This window comes from Bufo bufo, chromosome 3, assembly GCF_905171765.1.
Source record: "Bufo bufo chromosome 3, aBufBuf1.1, whole genome shotgun sequence".
Lineage (NCBI taxonomy): Eukaryota > Metazoa > Chordata > Amphibia > Anura > Bufonidae > Bufo > Bufo bufo.
In genome coordinates this window covers 452,555,315-452,577,449 of record NC_053391.1, presented here as the reverse complement: position 1 = coordinate 452,577,449, position 22,135 = coordinate 452,555,315, and positions in this window count along the sequence as shown.

Below are 22,135 nucleotides of genomic sequence, written 5' to 3'. Positions count from 1 at the left end.
TTGCGCAGTGCACACTTGATTTTATCGGACACTTGGTTGTGCAGGGAAGGCACGGCTCTCTTGGAGAAGTAGTGGCGGCTGGGAACAACATACTGTGGGACAGCAAGCGACATGAGCTGTTTGAAGCTGTCTGTGTCCACCAGCCTAAATGACAGCATTTCATAGTCCAGTAGTTTAAAAATGCTGGCATTCAGGGCCAGGGATCGAGGGTGCCTATGTGGGAATTTACGCTTTCTCTCAAATGTTTGTGAGATGGAGAGCTGAACGCTGCCGTGTGACATGGTTGAGATGCTTGGTGACGCAGGTGGTGGTGTTGGTGGTACATCCCATGTTTGCTGGGCGGCAGGTGCCAACGTTCCTCCAGAGGCGGAGGAAGAGGCCGAGGCTGCTGTAGCAGAAGAGGCCGAGGCGGCAGCAGCAGAAGAGGTAGCAGGGGGAGCCTGAGTGACTTCCTTGTTTTTAAGGTGTGTACTCCACTGCAGTTCATGCTTTGCATGCAGGTGCCTGGTCATGCAGGTTGTGCTAAGGTTCAGAACGTTAATGCCTCGCTTCAGACTCTGATGGCACAGCGTGCAAACCACTCGGGTCTTGTCGTCAGCACATTGTTTGAAGAAGTGCCATGCCAGGGAACTCCTTGAAGCTGCCTTTGGGGTGCTCGGTCCCAGATGGCGGCGGTCAGTAGCAGGCGGAGTCTCTTGGCGACGGGTGTTCTGATTTTGCCCACTGCTCCCTCTTTTGCTACGCTGTTGGCTCGGTCTCACCACTGCCTCATCCTCCGAACTCTGAAAGTCAGTGGCACGGCCTTCATTCCATGTGGGGTCTAGGACCTCATCGTCCCCTGCATCATCTTCCACCCAGACTTGATCCCTGACCTCCTGTTCAGTCTGCACACTGCAGAAAGACGCAGCAGTTGGCACCTGTGTTTCGTCATCATCAGAGACGTGCTGAGGTGGTATTCCCATGTCCTCATCATCAGGAAACATAAGTGGTTGTGCGTTAGTGCATTCTATCTCTTCCACCCCTGGGGAAGGGCTAGGTGGATGCCCTTGGGAAACCCTGGCAGCAGAGTCTTCAAACAGCATAAGAGACTGCTGCATAACTTGAGGCTCAGACAGTTTCCCTGATATGCATGGGGGTGATGTGACAGACTGATGGGCTTGGTTTTCATGCGCCATCTGTGCGCTTTCTGCAGAAGACTGGGTGGGAGATAATGTGAACGTGCTGGATGCACTGTCGGCCACCCAATTGACTAATGCCTGTACCTGCTCAGGCCTTACCATCCTTAGAACGGCATTGGGCCCCACCAAATATGGCTGTAAATTCTGGCGGCTACTGGGACCTGAGGTAATTGGTACACTAGGACGTGTGGCTGTGGCAGAACGGCCACGTCCTCTCCCAGCACCAGAGGGTCCACTAACACCACCACGACCATGTCCACGTCCGCGTCCCTTACTAGATGTTTTCCTCATTGTTCCCGTTCACCACAATTTTGAAAATGGCAAATTTGGGAATAGTTTTTTAACCCAGAACAAAAACTGTGCTTTTACGGTGACTACAAATAATTTGACCAGCTAAAACAGTACTGATTTGGAGGAATATAAATGTGAGGGCTATTTTTTAGGCGCTGTGTGACAGGTATACCTTTAATTACAGAATTAGACTTGTATCTGCACTGTAGCGTGTGTGTTAAGTTTTTCAGAATGACACTATCAGCACCTTGAATCGAATATACCCTTTTTGGGATAGATTTTAAGTAGGCCTGATATAGCAGAAACTACTAATTTTGAAAATGGCAAATTTGGGAATACTTTTTCAACCCAGAACAAAAACTGTTCTTTTACGGTCACTACAAATAACTTGACCAGCTAAAACAGTACTGATTTGGAGGAATATAAATGTCAGGGCAATTTTTTAGGCGCTGGGTGACAGGCTCAACTTGCCCCTGATGTAGTATATGGCCAAAAAATAACCACACTATTGATGGTTAAATGCACTTGGGTGACACAGGCTCAGCCTGCACCTGATGTAGTATATGGCCAAAAAATAACCACACTGTTGATGGTTAAATGCACTTGGGTGACACAGGCTCAGCCTGCACCTGATGTAGTATATGGACAAAAAATAACCACACTGTTGATGGTTAAATGCACTTGGGTGACACAGGCTCAGCCTGCACCTGATGTAGGATATAGCAAAAAATAACCACACTATTGATGGTTAAATGCACTTGGTGGTAGCTTGTGCTGGCGCACCACAAGCCACAAAATGGCCGCCGATCACCCCAGAAAAAAGTGATATAAAAACGCTCTGGGCAGCCTAAAAAAAGTGAGCAATTCAATATTAGCACTTCAATGATCCACAGCTGGAGATCGATCACTGAATTAAGTCTTTTGGAGGAGTTAATCTGCCTAATCTCGCCCTAACGTCGCAGCAGCAACCTCTCCCTATGCTTGAATCAGCAGAGTGAAGTGCAGCGCTACGTGACCCAAGCTTATATAGAGGCTGGGTCACATGCTGCACTGGCCAATCACAGCCATGCCAATAGTAGGCAAGGCTGTGATGGCCTCTTGGGGCAAGTAGTATGACGCTTGTTGATTGGCTGCTTTGCAGCCTTTCAAAAAGCGCCAAGAAAGCGCCGAACACCGAACCCGAACCCGGACTTTTACGAAAATGTTCGGGTTCGGGTCTGTGTCACAGACACCCCAAAATTCGGTACGAACCGAACTATACAGTTCGGGTTCGCTCATCCCTAGTCCTCAGTAGATTTTTTGCTGAAACGCAGTTATTTTGTTTTTGATAAAGAATTTTTTTTACAGGTGCAAGGCGATCTATGGGTGCCAAATTCTCACATTCTTTAGCTAACCTTTTTGTGGCATGGTGGGAGGAATCTTATATTTTTTCAAAAAAAAATCCCTTCTCACCACACCTAATATGGTATGGCAGATTTACAGATGACCTCCTCATTATATGGGGGGGTTGCTAAACCTTTATCAATAACAATGATTGTAACTTGAGTTTCACTTTAAATTATGACACAATGAATATAAATATTTTGGATTTGTCGCTTACTGCATATAATCATGATATTGTTTCTGCCACTTACACTAAACCCACTGTGGGTAATTCTTTTCTACATGCGAAATCTTGTCATCCACTACACACTATCAAAAATATTCCAAAGTCATGTAACTGTTCAGATGATGCGACTTTTCAGAGTGAATGCCAAAGAATCTCTAGTCGTTTTTTAGCGAGGGAATATCCCACCTGGTCATTGGATTGAGGCGTTGAATATGCTTTCCGAACTAGGAGAAGGGACTTATTGGCTTCATCTTCTAGGAGTACATGTATGAACCAGCCCGAAAAGAAAGGTGTTTTTTCTACAATATACAGCTTGGATTAAAGACAGGTCGTCAACATCATAAATAAATATATTCCCATACTGTACCAAGATGAGATTTTTTCAAGAATTTTACAGGGGGGTAATAAATGTGTTGTTAAAAGGGCCCCTACTGTAGGTTGTATACTTTCCCCTAGCATGTTCCTCTCTGAAAAACCATCATGCACTTGGTTGAAATCGAAAGGATTTTATAGGTGTGGACACAAAATTTGCTGATGTTGCAACTTTGTTGCAACAACAAAAACCCTTTCATCATATAAAACTAACATCAGTTATAAGATATCCTCTTATATTAATTGCAATGCGAAATATGTTGTTTACCTCATCTGCTGCACCTCTTGTAGACTGCAGTACGTGGGATGCACTACTAATACCTTAAAAACAAGGATTCGGAAACATTTATCCGATGCAAACAATGAAAAGGCATTGAATCCCTCTGCGGTTTCTTGACATTTTTTTGATGTCCACAGGGGTGATTTATCTTTTTTCACCTTCTGCGGAATTGAAAGGGTATTTAAACAATACAGAGGGGGCGATCACAGGAAAAGTTATTGTCAAGGAAAACCTTTTGGATTTGTATGCTTGAGACTAGGTTTCCAACAGGTTTAAATAGGAGACAGGATGTTATTTATTATTATTGATGTTGGAAATTACAGTGCTGTCCATAATTATTCATACCCATGGCAAATTTTGACTTAAAGTTACTTTTATTCAACCAGCAAGTAATTTTTTGACGGGAAATGACATAGGTGTCTCCCAAAAGATAATAAGACGATGTACAAGAGGCATTATTGTGGAAAAAAAAACATTTCTCAGCTTTTATTTACATTTGAGTAAAAAGTATCCAGTCCAAATTTATTCATACCCTTCTCAATAAATCAATAGAAAAGCCTTTATTGGCTATTACAGCAATCAAACGCTTCCTATAATTGCAGACCAGCTTTTTGCATGTCTCCACAGGTATTTTTGCCCATTCATCTTTAGCAATGAGCTCCAAATTTTTCAGGTTGGAGGGTCTTCTTGACGTCACCCTGATCTTTATCTCCCTCCACAGATTCTCAATTGGATTCAAGTCTGGACTCTGGCTGGGCCACTCCAAAACGTTAATGTTGTTGTCTGCAAACCATTTCTTCACCACTTTTTCTGTGTGTTTTGGGTCATTGTCATGCTGAAATGTCCACTGGTGCCCAAGGCTAAGTTTCTCTGCAGACTGCCTGATGTTGTCGTTGAGAATCCTCATGTATTGCTCTTTTTTCATGGTGCCGTTTACTGTGATTAGGTTTCCTGGTCCATTGGCTGAAAACACCCCCAAAGCATTAGGTTCCCACCATCATGTTTGACAGTGGGGATGGTGTTCTTTGAGTTGAAGGCTTCTCCTTTTTTACGCCAAATGAAGGAAACATCATTGTGACCAAACAATTACATTTTTGTTTCATCTGACCATAACATAGAAGACCAGAAGTCTTCTTCTTTGCCCAGATAAGACATTGCCACCAGCAGAGCCCAGATTCACCAGGATGGCCTTGGTGGTGATCCTTGGATTCTTTTTCACCTCTCTAACTATCCTCCTGGCCAGCACAGGTGTCACTTTTGGCTTCCGACCACGTCCTCTGAGATTTTCCACAGTGCGGAACATCTTGTATTTTTTGCTCAAATGTAAATAAAAGTTGATAAATGTACATTGTCTTATTATCTTTTGGGAGACACCTATGTTATTTCCCGTCAAAAAATTACTTGCTGGTTGAATAAATTAACTTTAAGTCAAAATTTGCCAGGGGTATGAATAATTATGGGCAGCACTGTATATACAGTGGGATGCGAAAGTTTGGGCAACCTTGTTAATCGTCATGATTTTCCTGTATAAATCGTTGGTTGTTACGATAAAAAATGTCAGTTAAATATATCATATAGGAGACACACACAGTGATATTTGATAAGTGAAATGAAGTTTATTGGATTTACAGAAAGTGTGCTATAATTGTTTAAACAAAATTAGGCAGGTGCATAAATTTGGGCACCACAAAAAATAAATGAAATCAATATTTAGTAGATCCTCCTTTTGCAGAAATTACAGCCTCTAAACGCTTCCTGTAGGTTCCAATGAGAGTCTGGATTCTGGTTGAAGGTATTTTGGACCATTCCTCTTTACAAAACATCTTTAGTTCATTCAGGTTTGATGGCTTACGAGCATGGACAGCTCTCTTTAAGTCACACCACAGATTTTCAATAAAATTCAGGTCTGGGGACTGAGATGGCCATTCCAGAACGTTGTACTTGTTCCTCTGCATAAATGCCTTAGTGGATTTTGAGCAGTGTTTAGGGTCGTTGTCTTGTTGAAAGATCCAGCCCCGGCGCAGCTTCAGCTTTGTCACAGATTCCTGGACATTGGTCTCCAGAATTTGCTGATACTGAGTGGAATCCATGCGTCCCTCAACTTTGACAAGATTCCCAGTCCCTGCACTGGCCACACAGCCCCACAGCATGATGGAACCACCACCATATTTTACTGTAGGTAGCAGGTGTTTTTCTTGGAATGCTGTGTTCTTTTTCCTCCATGCATAACGCCCCTTGTTATGGCCAAATAACTCAATTTTAGTTTCATCAGTCCACAGCACCTTATTCCAAAATGAAGCTGGCTTGTCCAAATGTGCTTTAGCCCACCTCAAGCGGCACTTTTTGTGCTGTGGGCAGAGAAAAGGCTTCCTCTGCATCACTCTCGCATACAGCATCTCCTTGTGTAAAGTGCACAGTGACTCCATCTGCAGCAAGATGATGTTGTAGGTCTTGGGTGCTGGTCTGTGGGTTGACTCTGACCATTCATCGCTTCTGTCTATCCGAGATTTTTCTTGGTCTGCCACTTCGAGCCTTAACTTGAACTGAGCCTGTGGTCTTCCATTTCCTCAATATGTTCCTAACTGTGGAAAAAGACAGCTGAAATCTCTGAGACAGCTTTCTGTATCCTTCTCCTAAACCATGATGGTGAACAATCTTTGTCTTCAGGTAATTTGAGAGTTGTTTTGAGAACCCCATGTTGCTACTCTTCAGAGAAAATTAAAAGAGGAGGGAAACTTACAATTGACCCCCTTAAATACTCCTTCTCATAATTGGATTCACCTGTGTATGTAGGTCAGAGGTAACTGAGTTCCCAGAGATGCTTAGCACTTGTTGGCCCTTTTGCCTTGACTCTGCGGTCCAGCTCACCCCAAACCATCTCGATTGGGTTCAGGTCCGGTGACTGTGGAGGCCAGGTCATCTGGCGCAGCACCCCATCACTCTCCTTCATGGTCAAATAGCCCTTACTTTTAAAGTTTTCCCAATTTTCGGCTGACTGACTGACCTTCATTTCTTAAAGTAATGATGGCCACTCGTTTTTCTTTACTTAGCTGCTTTTTTCTTGCCATAATACAAATTCTAACAATCTATTCAGTAGGACTATCAGCTGTGTATCCACCAGACTTCTCCTCAACGCAACTGATGGTCCCAACCCCATTTATAAGGCAAGAAATCCGATTTATTAAACCTGACAGGGCACACCTGTGAAGTGAAAACCATTTCAGGGGACTACCTCTTGAAGCTCATCAAGAGAATGCCAAGAGTGTGCAAAGCAGTAATCAAAGCAAAAGGTGGCTACTTTGACTCCAGCTTAAATAGAGGCTGGGTCACATGCTGCACTGGCCAATCACAGCCATGCCAATAGTAGGCATGGCTGTGATGGCCTCTTGGGCCAAGTAGTATGACGCTTGTTGATTGGCTGCTTTGCAGCCTTTCAAAAAGCGCCAAGAAAGCACCGAATACCGAACCCGAACACAGACTTTTACGAAAATGTTCGGGTTCGGGTCCGTGTCACGGACACCCCAAAATTCGGTACGAACCCGAACTATACAGTTCGGGTTCGCTCATCCCTAGTGGCTACTTTGAAGAACCTAGAATATGACATATTTTCAGTTGTTTCACACTTGTTTGTTATGTATATAATTCCACATGTGTTAATTCATAGTTTTGATGCCTTCAGTGTGAATCTACAATTTTCATAGTCATGAAAATAAAAGAAAACTCTTTGAATCAGAAGGTGTGTCCAAACTTTTGGTCTGTACTGTATATGTATATATATATAGAAAACGAAGAGGTAGGACTGCACTCCAAAATAGTGATAAAATCAGCAGTAGTTTATTCACCCATATTATGGCAAGTACTGCTGATTTTATCACTATTTTGGAGTGCAGTCCTACTTCTTCGTTTTCTATACTATTGGGGATTGCCGCTACCCTGCGTTGGACCGTGCACCCACATTCCGGTTGGTGCTCCCACTGGACTTTTTCTCTTCTATATATATATATATATATATATATACACTGCTCAAAAAAATAAAGGGAACACTTAAACAACACAATGTAACTCCAAGTCAATCACACTTCTGTGAAATCAAACTGTCCACTTAGGAAGCAACACTGAGTGACAATCAATTTCACATGCTGTTGTGCAAATAGGATAGACAACAGGTGGAAATTATAGGCAATTAGCAAGACACCCCCAATAAAGGAGTGGTTCTGCAGGTAACCACAGACCACTTCTCAGTTCCTATGCTTCCTGGCTGATTTTTTGGTCACTTTGAAATGCTGGCGGTGCTTTCACTCTAGTGGTAGCATGAGACGGAGTCTACAACCCACACAAGTGGCTCAGGTAGTGCAGCGTATCCAGGATGGCACATCAATGCGAGCTGTGGCAAGAAGGTTTGCTGTGTCTGTCAGCGTAGTGTCCAGAGCATGGAGGCGCTACCAGGAGACAGGCCAGTACATCAGGAGACGTGGAGGAGGCCGTAGGAGGGCAACAACCCAGCAGCAGGACCGCTACCTCCGCCTTTGTGCAAGGAGGAACAGGAGGAGCACTGCCAGAGCCTTGCAAAATGACCTCCAGTAGGCCACAAATGTGCATGTGTCTGATCAAACGTTCAGAAACAGACTCCATGAGGGTGATATGAGGGCCCAACGTCCACAGGTGGGGGTTGTGCTTACAGCCCAACACCGTGCAGGACGTTTGGCATTTGCCAGAGAACACCAAGATTGGCAAATTCGCCACTGGCTCCCTGTGCTCTTCACAGATGAAAGCAGGTTCACACTGAGCACGTGACAGATGTGACAGAGTCTGGAGACGCCATGGAGAACGTTCTGCTGCCTGCAACATCCTCCAGCATGACCGGTTTGGCATTGGGTCAGTAATGGTGTGGGGTGGCATTTCTTTGGAGGGCCGCACAGCCCTCCATGTGCTCGCCAGAGGTAGCCTGACTGCCATTAGGTACCGAAATGAGATCCTCAGACCCCTTGTGAGACCATATGTTGGTGCGGTTGGCCCTGGGTTCCTCCTAATGCAAGACAATGCTAGACCTCATGTGGCTGGAGTGTGTCAGCAGTTCCTGCAAGACGAAGGCATTGATGCTATGGACTGGCCCGCCCGTTCCCCAGACCTGAATCCAATTGAGCACATCTGGGACATCATGTCTCGCTCTATCCACCAACGTCACGTTGCACCACAGACTGTCCAGGAGTTGGCAGATGCTTTAGTCCAGGTCTGGGAGGAGATCCCTCAGGAGACCGTCCGCCACCTCATCAGGAGCATGCACAGGCGTTGTAGGGAGGTCATACAGGCACGTGGAGGCCACACACACTACTGAGCCTCATTTTGACTTGTTTTAAGGACATTACATCAAAGTTGGATCAGCCTGTAGTGTGTTTTTCCACTTTAATTTTGAGTGTGACTCCAAATCCAGACCTCCATGGGTTAAAAAATTTGATTTCCATTTTTTTTTTCTGTGTGATTTTGTTGTCAGCCCATTCAACTATGTAAAGAACAAAGTATTTCAGAAGAATATTTAATTAATTCAGATCTAGGATGTGTTATTTTTGTGTTCCCTTTATTTTTTTGAGCAGTGTATATATATATATTAATTTACCCTCTTTATTTCTAGTATCTTTTCAATAGAGTTGATAATGCATCCTGTGTGTGTCTGAACAGTGTCCTATTCACTTGTGCTGAGGAATTGTTGAAGCACATTCCATCCACGGATGCCTGTTACCCTGTAGCTAATTTAATACCAGGTTTACTCCCACCTGCTGTTGATGACATGTCTTCTCTTGATAGGTAAATCTATTTTCTAACATGTATTTTAACCCCAGTTATTCATGATCATGCCATTCTTTTGACAAAGGGCCTGGGTGCCCAAAACACGTCAAGAAGGTTATGTTTTTTTTTGCTTGAATGTTTTTTCTTTCAATAAAGTGACCAGTTTGGAATATGGCAGTGCTGTTTTTTTTCTCACTTGGATTCAAGAGTTTCTACTCAACGTGATACGCCGACAGCCTTGTGGATATTGTGGTTCTCTGATTGAGCTGGTAAGGGGGAGAATCCCTGTATCATGTTTCTTTTTAGTCCATGCAAAATCTCAAGTACAGTGACGTATGATGTCACTACACCGGCGAGGGTGATGACGTCATCACTCACCGCGCAAGATTTCGCTCGAGATCTTTAATCAAGGTAGTCACGGCGACCTCTTCACGTTCAAATGGATAAGGTGAGTATTATATTTAATGGATTAACCCCTGAAAACCCTCACTATTCTCAGATCCCGTGATCAGTGATGAACGAGGCATCTGAGTGGTTTAATGATGGGGTGGCTCAATCGGTGTTCCCCATCATTGCGCCTGCTACTTACAAAGAAATGCACTTTGTGACAAAGTACTGTAATTCATCACAAAGCGACTTTGTAACATTCGGCGAAGCAGCCGAATCGAATCTTTCAATAATTTGCTCACCACTAATCTTTAACAACTATGAGAAGCATAATAGATAGTATGTATCATACAGTAGATTCTCCCCACACAATTGTTCAATAGAACAGATTGTCCCCACACAGTGCTGACAAATAGCAGATTTTTCCCTACACACTGTTGGCACATACAGAAGATTGCTTCCACACAGCAATAATACTAAGCAACAGGATAACTTGATACCGCATAGCAGAATGAAATGTTGAAACAGACACTTTTCTACACGTTTATATCCACAAAGTGGAACGGTTACTTCTTTATTAGCGTTCCTGTGGTGCATATGATACTGAAAATGCAGAACTGCCACAAACACAGTAATGTTTATTGACCAATACCCAACCCTAATGTCTATATACCCCATAACCAGTAGTACAGTATGGGTCTAGCACTGCTTTAGTGCATTTCCTAACTCTTGCAAAGGGCTACATGGAATGTACAGTGAAATGTACATTACTTAGAATGAGTTTTATTAGAGAAACATAAGTGCATGTGCATAACTTAATAATAGATAGCCATAGCAGTGCATAGATGTTATACAACCAACATCACTAAGGTCATCCTGTGGATCTAAGATATAAAAAAAAAAATGTATTGCAGTTATAGTAAAAAAAAAAAAACTACATTCAGAAGAAAATGTTATGTGTCCCTTTTTGTGTTTAAAATCATATTACACTTATAGAAGCAAACCCAATTAGTAACATATTGAAATAAAATATTGGAATTAAACCTTCACTGCAGAGGTAACTGTTTAGTAGAGCAGATAATGATAATGTAATATGGCTGTCCTAATAAAAACATATAACATTCCATCATATAAAAATGACATTGTAACATTAACATTTTTGACAAAGCAGATGTGGATCTGCTGTGTCTACTGAACAGACTTGACTTGGAGCTACTCCTAAGGGCACTAAGTATCTCCCCTGGTTTTCACACCTTAAGTCCTAAGCAGGGACATGGGCTCTGCTGCAGGGGAACCACCAGGCTGCTACCTCTTGGAATACTCTCTGTTCAGTAGATTGCTCACCCACAAGGGAGACTCTGGTGCAAAACACAGAGAGTTCAGGTAGGCAGAAGCTGAGGTCTGGCCAGTCATTGTGCAACCCAAAAACAGTCCGAGGGTCAAGGCAGGCAGCTCAGAGCCAGTACAGAGATCAGGCAGAGGTCAGGTCAGGCAGCAAAGGGTCAAATCTTTGCTCCCCAGAAAAAAACAAGACATTTTAAATAATAAAAGGTATTTGGAATATATTTATAATAAAGTAATATTTAAGTATTTTCAGTAACTTTATTTTCTTAATTCCTGGAGAACCCCTTTAAAAGAAAGATATCTATGGAGGTTACGGGTAGGTCTGGGCACTGCCTATGACTGACAATGTCAAATTTTATTTTTCTGTGTTCTAGAATCGTGATTGACTCTGCCCCTCTCCCGACATGGTAACATTAAGGGTGATAATGTGGCCTTCCAGTCCACCATGATATTGGAGATCAGAGTGTCCATGGCTTCAGTGCCGTAGAGTGGCTGCAGTTGGTGTGGCAGCTCAGGCCCATTAACTTGAATGGGACTAAGCTTTGCATAGGTTATGTGACCAATGAACGTGACATCACTGGCCTAGGAGGAGACCGGGATGCAGAAGCTTTTTCAAAAAGCTGGTCGGCAGAGGAGTCCCTAGAGTCGGATTCCCACCTCTCAGATATACACTGCTCAAAAAATTAAAGGGAACACTTAAACAACACAATGTAACTCCAAGTCAATCACACTTCTGTGAAATCAAACTGTCCACTTAGGAAGCAACACTGAGTGACAATCAATTTCACATGCTGTTGTGCAAATGGGATAGACAACAGGTGGAAATTATAGGCAATTAGCAAGACACCCCCAATAAAGAAGTGGTTCTGCAGGTGGTGACACAGACCACTTCTCAGTTCCTATGCTTCCTGGCTGATGTTTTGGTCACTTTTGAATGCTGGCGGTGCTTTCACTCTAGTGGTAGCATGAGATGGAGTCTACAACACACACACGTGGCTCAGGTAGTGCAGCTTATCCAGGATGGCACATCAATGCGAGCTGTGGCAAGAAGGTTTGCTGTGTCTGCCAGCGTAGTGTCCAGAGCATGGAGGCGCTACCAGGAGACAGGCCAGTACATCAGGAGACGTGGAGGAGGCCGTAGGAGGGCAACAACCCAGCAGCAGGACCGCTACCTCCGCCTTTGTGCAAGGAGGAACAGGAGGAGCAATGCCAGAGCATGGCGCCCTGTGCTCTTCACAGATGAAAGCAGGTTCACACTGAGCACATGTGACAGACGTGACAGAGTCTGGAGACACCGTGGAGAACATTCTGCTGCCTGCAACATCCTCCAGCATGACCGGTTTGGCATTGGGTCAGTAATGGTGTGGCGTGGCATTTCTTTGGAGGGCCACACAGCCCTCCATGTGCTCGCCAGAGGTAGCCTGACTGCCATTAGGTACCGAGATGAGATCCTCAGACCCCTTGTGAGACCATGTGCTGGTGCGGTTGGCCCTGGGTTCCTCCGAATGCAAGACAATGCTAGACCTCATGTGGCTGAAGTGTGTCAGCAGTTCCTGCAAGACGAAGGCATTGATGCTATGGACTGGCCCGCCCGTTCCCCAGACCTGAATCCAATTGAGCACATCTGGGACATCATGTCTCGCTCTATCCACCAACGTCACGTTGCACCACAGACTGTCCAGGAGTTGGCAGATGCTTTAGTCCAGGTCTGGGAGGAGATCCCTCAGGAGACCGTCCGCCACCTCATTAGGAGGATGCACAGGCGTTGTAGGGAGGTCATACAGGCACGTGGAGGCCACACACACTACTGAGCCTCATTTTGACTTGTTTTAAGGACATTACATCAAAGTTGAATCAGCCTGTAGTGTGTTTTTCCACTTTAATTTTGAGGGTGACTCCAAATCCAGACCTCCATGGGTTGAAAAATTTGATTTCCATTTTTCAATTTTTGTGTGATTTTGTTGTCAGCACATTCAATTATGTAAATAACAAAGTATTTCAGAAGAATATTTAATTAATTCAGATCAAGGATGTGTTATTTTTGTGTTCCCTTTATTTTTTTGAGCAGTGTAGATTACCTATCCTAAAGATAGACCATCAGTATCAAAATCCTGTATAACTTGGAGAACCCCTTTAAATACCCTGTGTTGCAAGCAACAATGGCCCTTTAAGAACCTGACAGAGATCAGATGTGCCCTATGGGCAGAGAGACACAGAGGCAGGCAAGAAGCAGGGCTCAGCCTGCATGAAGTTGGCAAAAGAGGCACTACCTGGCAGCTGTGCATGCTGGGAAGAAGCAGAGACAGGGACCACTAGAGTGAGATGGCGGTGGATACAGACTGCTAGTGTAACAAAAGGTACCTGGCCAGGCATTTATGGGTTAAGTATAATAAGTATATACATAGACGCATAGTCAGAACAGGAATATGACGCAACTCACTCTGCAGCTGATATTTAATATTGCAACACAAAAGCTGCTGCAAATGTTTAATAAAGACGCATTGAAAAAAAAAGATTTTTAGCCCAAAAAGGGTAAAAGAAAGTTATAAAATGAATTGCCTCCAAAGGTGTTCATAGCCTTTAAGCTTGTACTATTGAGTTGTGCAAAAAAGTAAACAACAGTTCATCTTTAATTGTTCGACTTTACACTATAGTCATGGTCTTCCACCGAGCTCACTAATGTACAGTAGCAGTTCGAACCAAGGTGTATACATACATTACTGCAGGGATTTTCTTTATATTCTGTTATAATGAGGTCATTTTACAGTTAATTAGACTATATCCTCTGTGAATGATGATGGCCGGGGTATCTAGAATTTCTCACAGCTGCTTAGCTGCCTTAATGAAATAATTGTACTCATACAGTAAATCACATTTTAAGCATTTTTCACGTAATATAGTAAATTCATTTAATGACTATCAGCACAAATAACTCTTTCCATGATCTTGGCATATCTTGGTATACCTGTCCTTTCTTTGGCTCCATCTTGCGTATCATAGACCTAATAGGTCCACACTACGGGTCTACACAGCCGGTGTCCATGCTTTGCAGATCTGAGGCCTACGATCCGCAAAACCGACACAGTCATGTGAATGGGGCCTTATAGTTTCTTATGGATCAAACTCCATAGTTATGGATCACACCATTTTTTTTTGTCTTTTCACCTTCCCCAAAAAATTTAATAAAAAGTTATCAAAAAAAGCATACACTCCAAAATGGTATCATTGAAAACGGCAGACTGACCCAAAAAAAGAGAGTCCTCACATAGCTCCATAGTTATAAATATAAAAAAAAATACAGGGGTCAGAAAATAGTGATGCAAACAAAAAAATCTTTTTCTTTTAGTATTAAAACACAAGAAAAAAATATAAATATAAATGAGGTATCGCTGTACTTGTACTGATCTGGAGAATGAAGGGGACAGGTCGATTTTACTACATAGGGAACACCATAAAACTGAGGAGGAATTGCGTTTTTTTTGCTAATTCCACCCCATTTCAATTTTTTTTCCAACTTCCCACTACATCAAATGCAATATTAAATAGTGCCATTAGAAAGTACAACTTGTCCTACAAAAAACAAGCCCTCGTGCAGCTATATAATCATAAAAGTAAAACAGTTATGGCTCCAGGAAGACACGGACAATGAGTGTAGAAAGACATGACATTAAATAGGCACATAGTGGAGAAGCATAGAAATTATATATCAGGGCTGGCCAATCTGCGGCTCTCCAGCGGTTGCAAAACTACAACTCCCAGCATGCCCAGACTCACTACAGCTATCAGCCTACAGCAAGGCATGGTGGGAGTTATGAATTTAAAACAGCTAGAGAGCCGTAGGTTGGCCATATGTCATATATGATATGGCTGAGCAACACGATTGATGATATAAGAATGTGGCTGAAATTCATGGAAATTATATTAGGAGAATTGCATGGAATTCATTATTGAAAAGCATGTTTAGAGATGCATGGGAATGATTATACAAGGGTCTAATGATATTTAGGATAACACAAATGCAACTCTAGCATTGTGGGCATGTGATCTTGAAGATCATGGGCATAGCAACTACTCTGTCAATGTCCGCAGCCCTCCTCTGTAGCTCTGATATGTCTATGCCCCATGTTAGTCAAAATTCATGTGGACCATAGCACTGTTACCTGTGACTACAGAGGAGGTCTCATTGCTGAGAAACCAGTTGTTTTTGTTATTTTTCCTTTAAAATGACTTACTTTAAGCCATATTTTTACAGTATTTTGGTGACACTAATTTAAAATGTCAATGTTATTATCTATAGTTTAAAAAATCCCAAAATCTTGCAGTTTTTGCACTGCCCACTAAGCCTGATAATAGTCTGACAATTCCTGCTCTCTAGAGGTCACATTTCAGATGTCATTATCATCATAGACATTTCATTACAATGAAAGATACATCTAATAGATACTGTGTAATACAGGATATCATTCACTGTAGGTGATGGTTACAGCATATCGACTCCCCTCCCTGTACATTGACCTCTGAACAGGTCACAGAAAACTCTCCCATAGAAATCAATGAGTTCTTTCCACTCTATTGTGTCTATGGCCCATGGTAGCTGCTGGGACAACAATCTGTTAACAACAGCTCAGGCAAAATTGCTGTTTCCATCATCATGAACAGATAATAAAATGTAAAAAAAAATCTACAATCATGAAATAAAAATAGATTATAAATAAGTAATAGGTTTCATAATCTGGTTTTAACCACTTAAGGACCACAGGTTTATACCCCCCTAAAGACCAGGCCCTTTTTTACAAATCGGCACTCCACAAATTTAGCGGTTTATTGCTCGGTCATGCAACTTACCACCCAAATGAATTTTACCTCCTTTTCTTCTCCCTAATAGAGCTTTCATTTGGTGGTATTTCATTGCTGCTGACATTTTTACTTTTTTTGTTATTAATCGAAATTTACAGATTTTTTTGCAAAAAAATGAAATTTTTCACTTTCAGTTGTAAAATTTTGCAAAAAAAAACGACATCCATATATAAATTTTTCTCTAAATTTATTGTTCTACATGTCTTTGATAAAAAAAAAATGTTTGGGTAAAAAAAAATGGTTTTGGTAAAAGTTATAGCGTTTACAAACTATGGTACAAAAATGTGAATTTCCGCTTTTTGAAGCAGCTCTGACTTTCTGAGCACCTGTCATGTTTCCTGAAGTTCTGCAATGGCCAGACAGTAGAAAAACCCCACAAATAACCCCATTTCGGAAAGTAGACACCCTAAGGTATTCGCTGATGGGCATAGTGAGTTCATAGAACTTTTTATTTTTTGTCAAAAGTTAGCGGAAAATTATGATTTTTTTTTTTCTTACAAAGTCTCATATTCCACTAACTTGTGACAAAAAATAAAAACTTCCATGAACTCACTATGCCCATCACGAAATACCTTGAGGTGTCTTCTTTCCAAAATGGGGTCACTTGTGGGATAGTTATACTGCCCTGGCATTTTAGGGGCCCAAATGCGTGCGAAGTAGTTTGAAATCAAAATCTGCAAAAAATGGCCGGTGAAATCCGAAAGGTGCTCTTTGGAATGTGGGCCCCTTTGCCCACCTAGGCTGCAAAAAAGTGTCACACATGTGGTATTGCCGTACTCAGGAGAAGTTGGGCAATGTTTTTTGGGGTGTCATTTTACATATACCCATGCTGGGTGAGAGAAATATCTTGGCAAAAGACAACTTTTCCCATTTTTTTATACAAAGTTGGCAATTGACCAAGATATTTATCTCACCCAGCATGGGTATATGTAAAATGACACGCCAAAACACATTGCCCAACTTCTCCTGAGTACGGCAATACCACATGTGTGACACTTTTTTGCAGCCTAGGTGGGCAAAGGGGCCCACATTCCAAAGAGCTCCTTTAGGATTTCACATGTCATTTTTTACACATTTTTATTTCAAACTACTTACCACACATTAGGGCCCCTAGAATGCCAGGGCAGTATAACACCCCTAAAGTGACCCCATTTTGGAAAGAAGACACCCCAAGGTATTCCGTGAGGGGCATGGCGAGTTCCTAGAATTTTTTCTTTTTTGTCACAAGTTAGCGGAAAATTATGATTTTTTTTTTTTTTTTTCTTACAAAGTCTCATATTCCACTAACTTGTGACAAAAAATAAAAACTTCCATGAACTCACTATGCCCATCACAAAATACCTGGGGGTGTCTTCTTTCCAAAATGGGGTCACTTGTGGGGTAGTTATACTGCCCTGGCATTTTAGGGGCCCGAATGCGTGAGAAGTAGTTTGAAATCAAAATCTGTAAAAAATGGCCTGTGAAATCCGAAAGGTGCTCTTTGGAATGTGGGCCCCTTTGCCCACCTAGGCTGCAAAAAAGTGTCACACATCTGGTATTGCCGTACTCAGGAGAAGTTGGGCAATGTGTTTTGGGGTGTTATTTTACATATACCCATGCTGGGTGAGATAAATATCTCGGTCGAATGCCAACTTTGTATAAAAAAATGGGAAAAGTTGTCTTTTGCCAAGATTTTTCTCTCACCCAGCATGGGTATATGTAAAAAGACACCCCAAAACACATTGCCCAACTTCTCCTGAGTACGGTGATACCAGATGTGTGACACTTTTTTGCAGCCTAGGTGGGCAAAGGGGCCCACATTCCAAAGAGCACCTTTCGGATTTCACCGGACATTTCTTACAGATTTTGATTTCAAACCACCTCTCACGCATTCGGGCCCCTAAAATGCCAGGGCAGTATAACTACCCCACAAGTGACCCCATTTTGGAAAGAAGACACCCCAAGTAGGGATGAGCGAACCCGAACTGTATAGTTCGGGTTCGTACCGAATTTTGGGGAGTCCTTGACACGGACCCGAACATTTTCGTAAAAGTCCGGGTTCGGGTTCGGTGTTCGGCGCTTTCTTGGCGCTTTTTGAAAGGCTGCAAAGCAGCCAATCAACAAGCATCATACTACTTGCCCCAAGAGGCCATCACAACCATGCCTACTATTGGCATAGCTGTGATTGGCCAGTGCAGCATGTGACCCAGCCTCTATATAAGCTTGGGTCATGTAGCGCTGCACGTTACTCTGCTGATACAAGCGTAGGGAGAGGTTGCAGCTGCGACGTTAGGGCGAGATTAGGCCAGATTAACTCCTCCAAAAGACTTCATTCAGTGATCGATCTACAGCTGTGGATCATTGAAGTGCTGATATTCAATTGCTCACTGTTTTTAGGCTGCCCAGAGCGTTTTTATATCACTTTTTTCTGGGGTGATCGGCGGCCATTTTGTGGCTTGTGGTGCGCCAGCACAAGCTACCACCAAGTACATTTAACCATCAATAGTGTGGTTATTTTTTGCTATATCCTACATCAGGGTCAAGCTTTCATCAAGTGCATTTAACCATCAATAGTGTGGTTATTTTTTGGCCATATACTACATCAGGGGCAAGCTAAGCTTGTGTCACCCAAGTGCATTTAACCATCAATAGTGTGGTTATTTTTTGCTATATCCTACATCAGGGTCAAGTTGAGCCTGTCACCCAGCGCCTAAAAAATAGGCCTCACAATTATATTCAACCAAATCTGTACTGTTTTAGCTGGTCAAGTTATTGTTTGTGACCGTCAAAGCACAGTTTTTGTTCTGGGTTGAAAAACAATTCCCAAATTTGCAATTCTCAAAAATAGTGGTTTCTGCTGTATCAGGCCTACTTTAAATCTATCCCTAAAAGGGTATATTAGATTCAAGGTGCTGATAGGGTCATTCTCAAAAACTTCACACACACGCTACAGTGCAGATCCAAGTCTAATTCTGTGATTAAACGTATACCTGTCACCCAGCGCCTAAAAAATAGGCATCACATTTATATTCAACCAAATCTGTACTGTTTTAGCTGGTCAAGTTATTGTTTATGACCGTCAAAGCACAGTTTTTGTTCTGGGTTGAAAAACAATTCCCAAATTTGCAATTCTCAAAAATAGTGGTTTCTGCTGTATCAGGCCTACTTTAAATCTATCACTAAAAGGGTATATTAGATTCAAGGTGCTGATAGGGTCATTCTCAAAAACTTCACACACACGCTACAGTGCAGATCCAAGTCTAATTCTGTGATTAAACGTATACCTGTCACCCAGCGCCTAAAAAATAGGCCTCACATTTATATTCAGCTAAATCTGTCATTACTGGTGTGCCTGTATTAGTGTAATACGGTACCTAAATAGATAGCCAGATAGTGTTAGGTGTCTGTAAAAAAAAGCCTGAATTGGAATTCAATACCCGAATAATATTTTTCTTATTGTGGTGAATGGTAACAATGAGGAAAACATCTAGTAAGGGACGCGGACACGGACGTGGACGTGGACATGGTCGTGGTGGTGTTAGTGGACCCTCTGGTGCTGGGAGAGGACGTGGCCGTTCTGCCACAGCCACACGTCCTAGTGTACCAACTACCTCAGGTCCCAGTAGCCGCCAGAATTTACAGCCATATTTGGTGGGGCCCAATGCCGTTCTAAGGATGGTAAGGCCTGAGCAGGTACAGGCATTAGTCAATTGGGTGGCCGACAGTGCATCCAGCACGTTCACATTATCTCCCACCCAGTCTTCTGCAGAAAGCGCACAGATGGCGCATGAAAACCAAGCCCATCAGTCTGTCACATCACCCCCATGCATATCAGGGAAACTGTCTGAGCCTCAAGTTATGCAGCAGTCTCTTATGCTGTTTGAGACTCTGCTGCCAGGGTTTTCCAAGGGCATCCACCTAGCCCTTCCCCAGGGGTGGAAGAGATAGAATGCACTAACGCACAACCACTTATGTTTCCTGATGATGAGGACATGGGAATACCACCTCAGCACGTCTCTGATGATGACGAAACACAGGTGTCAACTGCTGCGTTTTTCTGCAGTGTGCAGACTGAACAGGAGGTCAGGGATCAAGACTGGGTGGAAGACGATGCAGGGGACGATGAGGTCCTAGACCCCACATGGAATGAAGGTCGTGCCACTGACTTTCACAGTTCAGAGGAAGAGGCAGTGGTGAGACCGAGCCAACAGCGTAGCAAAAGAGGGAGCAGTAGGCAAAAGCAGAACACCCGCCGCCAAGAGAATCCGCCTGCTACTGATCGCCGCCATCTGGGACCGAGCACCCCAAAGGCAGCTTCAAGGAGTTCCCTGGCATGGCACTTCTTCAAACAATGTGCTGACAACTAGACCCGAGTGGTTTGCACGCTGTGCCATCAGAGCCTGAAGCGAGGCATTAACGTTCTGAACCTTAGCACAACCTGCATGACCAGGTACCTGCATGCAAAGCATGAACTGCAGTGGAGTAAACACCTTAAAAACAAGGAAGTCACTCAGGCTCCCCCTGCTACCTCTTCTGCTGCTGCTGCCTCGGCCTCTTCTGCTGCTGCCGCCGCCTCGGCCTCTTCCTCCGCCTCTGGAGGGACGTTGGCACTTGCCGCCCAGCAAACATGGGATGTACCACCAACACCACCACATGTGTCACCAAGCATCTCAACAATGTCACACGGCAGCGTTCAGCTCTCCATCTCACAAACATTTGAGAGAAAGCGTAAATTCCCACCTAGCCACCCTCGTTCCCTGGCCCTGAATGCCAGCATTTCTAAACTACTGGCCTATGAAATGCTGTCATTTAGGCTGGTGGACACAGACAGTTTCAAACAGCTCATGTTGCTTGCTGTCCCACAGTATGTTGTTCCCAGCCGCCACTACTTCTCCAAGAGAGCCGTGCCTTCCCTGCACAACCAAGTATCCGATAAAATCAAGTGTGCACTGCGCAATGCCCTCTGTGGCAAGGTCCACCTAACCACAGATACGTGGACCAGTAAGCACGGCCAGGGACGCTATATCTCCCTAACTGCACACTGGGTAAATGTAGTGGCGGCTGGGCCCCAGGCGGAGAGCTGTTTGGCGCACGTCCTTCCGCCGCCAAGGATCGCAGGGCAACATTCTTTGCCTCCTGTCTCCTCCTCCTCCTACTCAGCTTCCTCCTCCTCTTCTTCCACCTGCTCATCCAGTCAGCCACACACCTTTACCACCAACTTCAGCACAGCCCGGGGTAAACGTTAGCAGGCCGTTCTGAAACTCATATGTTTGGGGGACAGGCCCCACACCGCACAGGAGTTGTGGCGGGGTATAGAACAACAGACCGACGAGTGGTTGCTGCCGGTGAGCATCAAGCCTGGCCTGGTGGTGTGCGATAATGGGCAAAATCTTGTTGCAGCTCTGGGACTAGCCTGTTTGACGCACATCCCTTGCCTGGCGCATGTGCTGAATTTGGTGGTGCAGAAGTTCATTCACAACTACCCCGACATGTCAGAGCTGCTGCATAAAGTGCGGGCCGTCTGTTCGCGCTTCCGGCGTTCACACCCTGCCGCTGCTCGCCTGTCTGCGCTACAGCGTAACTTCAGCCTTCCCGTTCACCGCCTCATATGCGACGTGCCCACCAGGTGGAACTCCACCTTGCACATGCTGGACAGACTGTGCGAGCAGCAGCAGGCCATAGTGAAGTTTCAGCTGCAGCACACACGGGTCAGTCGCACTGCGGATCAGCCCCACTTCACCACCAATGACAGGGCCTCCATGCGAGACCTGTGTGCCCTGTTGCGCTGTTTCGAGTACTCCACCAACATGGCCAGTGGCGATGACGCCGTTATCAGCGTTACAATACCACTTCTATGTCTCCTAGAAGTGGTATTGTAATGCTGATGGAAGAGGAGGTGGCCCAGGAGGAAGAGGAGGAAGAGGGGTCATTTTTAGCACTTTCAGGCCAGTCTCTTCGAAGTGACTCAGAGGGAGGTTTTTTTGCAACAGCAGAGGCCAGGTACAAATGTGGCCAGACAGGGCCCACTACTGGAGGACGAGGAGGACGAGGATG